The sequence below is a fragment of the Etheostoma spectabile genome, chromosome 8 (genome assembly GCF_008692095.1).
Source record: "Etheostoma spectabile isolate EspeVRDwgs_2016 chromosome 8, UIUC_Espe_1.0, whole genome shotgun sequence".
Lineage (NCBI taxonomy): Eukaryota > Metazoa > Chordata > Actinopteri > Perciformes > Percidae > Etheostoma > Etheostoma spectabile.
Window position 1 is genome coordinate 30,020,324 of NC_045740.1, and position 2,703 is coordinate 30,023,026.

Here is a 2,703-nt window from a genome sequence, read left to right on the forward strand (position 1 = left end):
ATAGATAGATAGATAGATAGACACTTTATTCATCCTGAAGGAAATTTAAGGTATCCTGTAGCAAGACAACCATAACACAACAAACACATATGCACACATATATCACACATACATAAGAACAAAAATAAAAAAAATAAAAAAATCATTCACAGAAATGCAAGGACCATGATAAGGTGAGATACTATGGTGGACTGTGTGTAATTATGAAAAGTGAACAGTGCAGGGATTAAACAATGTAGTAGATCATGATAAAATATTGACTATGACTATAAAATGTAAACAACCCCCTCCCCACAGCTCTGGTCAAAACCTGTCTCACTTCCCTCATCTCCTTCATAACTATCATTTTCAGTCTTCCTCCTTCTCCTCTGGTATGTCCCCTCACTTTTCAAAACAGCATCCGTCTAACCGATTCTGAAAAAACCTGGCTCAGACCCAACCAACATAATAATCTTCGTCCTATCTCAATCTATCTCCCTTTATTTCTAAAATTCTTGAAAATAGTGTCTGTTCAACTCCATGCTTTCTTACCCTTAACGTCTTTATGAACTTTTCCAGTCTGGTTTTCGCCCCTCCAATAGTACTGAAACTGCCCTTATAGCTGAACTGGGGGGTGGGCGGACGTGCGCTCAAGTTAGGTACTTACACGGTCACAGCTAAAGCTTCGGTGTGGGCGGTGTACGATCATCTCCATCCTCATCCTCCTCGATCTCAGTGCGGCCATTGATACCATTTCTCACTCCATTCTCCTCAACAGACTATCTTCTCTCGGCATCTCTCACACCCCTCTTGACTGGTTCCGCTCATATCTCTCCCAACCGCACTCAGTTTATTCAACTCAAATCTTTCACATCCCACCCTTCCCCTGTTACTACTGGCGCCCTCAAGGTTCTTTTCTTGCCCCCCTCCTTTCATCACCTACCTACTTCCCCTTGGCAATATCTTCCGCAAATTCACATTCATTTTCACTGTTACGCAGACGACACCCAGCTCTACTTATCCAGCACCCCCACCTCCTCGCTCCCCCCCTTGTCCCTTACTAACTGCTTACTTGAATAAAAGACTGGTTCACCTCAAACTTCCTTAAACTAACAGTGATAAAACCGAACTCCTCCTCGTCCACCAAGTCCACCCTATCCAAAATCAATAGTTTTCTCCTACCAATCGACAACTCCTTGGTCTCCCCTTCCCCTCAGGTCAAGAGTCTGGGCGTCATCCTCAATCTCCCTCTCCTTTCAGTCACACATAAATAATACTGCCGGTCTGCATACTTCCACCTACGCACCATAAACCGCCTCCGTCCGTCCCTTACCCCTCACACTGCCTCCATCCTTCTCCACAGCCTCGTCACCTCCCGCCTTGACTACTGTAACGCCCTCCTTTTTGGCCTTCCTCAAAAATCCCTCCATAACTTCAACTTCTTCAGAACTCAGCAGCTCGTGTCATCACCAGAACCCCTCATTTCATCATATACCCCGTTTCTTCACGCTCCATTGGCTCCCGGTTCAATTCAGAATACAATTTAAAATCCTTCTCCACTTTCAAACCATCCATAACCTTGCCCCTCCATATCTATCAGAACTCCTACACATCGCCGTCCCCTCCCGCTCCCTCAGATCTTCCTCCCTACCACCTCACGCCCCATGCTCGACTCGTCACCATGGGGACCAAGCCTTCAGCCGCTCTGCTCCCCAGCTCTGGAACTCACTCCCACCCGACCTCCGCAACATCAACTCTCTCCCTCTGTTCAAAACTAAACTAAAACCCATCTGTTACAGCTCGCTTATCTGTAAATACCTGTTCCTGTTTTGTTTTGTTTTTGTTTGTTTTGTTTTTTGTTTTATTTGTTTTGTTATTACTACTTACACTTTTCTGTTCCCTGTATCTGTCTTTTATTGTCTGTAAAGCGTCCTTGAGTGTTAGAAAGGCGCTGTTAAATAAAATGTATTATTATTATTATTATTATTAACATTATAAACTGACTGACTGAATAAGAATATGAACATTATGTAACAGGGAATAAGTTCTAAGATGTAAAATAGATGTAGATGTTATGACCACAGTCCAGATTATGTAGTAGGGCTAATAAACCAATAAGAATGTTGTACAGCAGACAAGTGATATAACGGTACTACACACAGTACACAAAGTACAAGGGTATCAAGTCTTGACCTTGTGGTATACCAAAACGCAGAATTTCAATACCAGATATAAACTATACTGTATCATGGGATGTTCACATCATAACTACGTTTTCTGACTTAGAGTCGGTCTGAATACGCTAAATTCTACCACCGGACTGGAAAAAGGGAAAGCGACTAGCCTGGCTCTGTCTAGAGGGAAAAAAAATAAAAAGCCCCCTAGCAGAACCTCTTAGCTCACTGATTAGCATGTCGCATCTCATTTATTTAATTAATACACAATCCACCCTTGGATTATTATTTAAAACTGATCACTACTATATTTGCCCTCTAATCCCTGAGAGACATACTGCACTCCACACACTGATGGATATGTCTGTTTTGCCACAATATTCCTATGAATATTATTCTTATTGCTTCCTGTTTGTTATCCAGGGTTAGGGGTGGGGGTGCTGTCTGGTGTCTCAATACCAGGTTGAAGCAGTGGACGATAAGAGATGCTGCAGCTTCCAGTGGGAGGAGAGCTACTGCTTGTTTGGCTCCAGCAGTCTTCTCTCCCCCC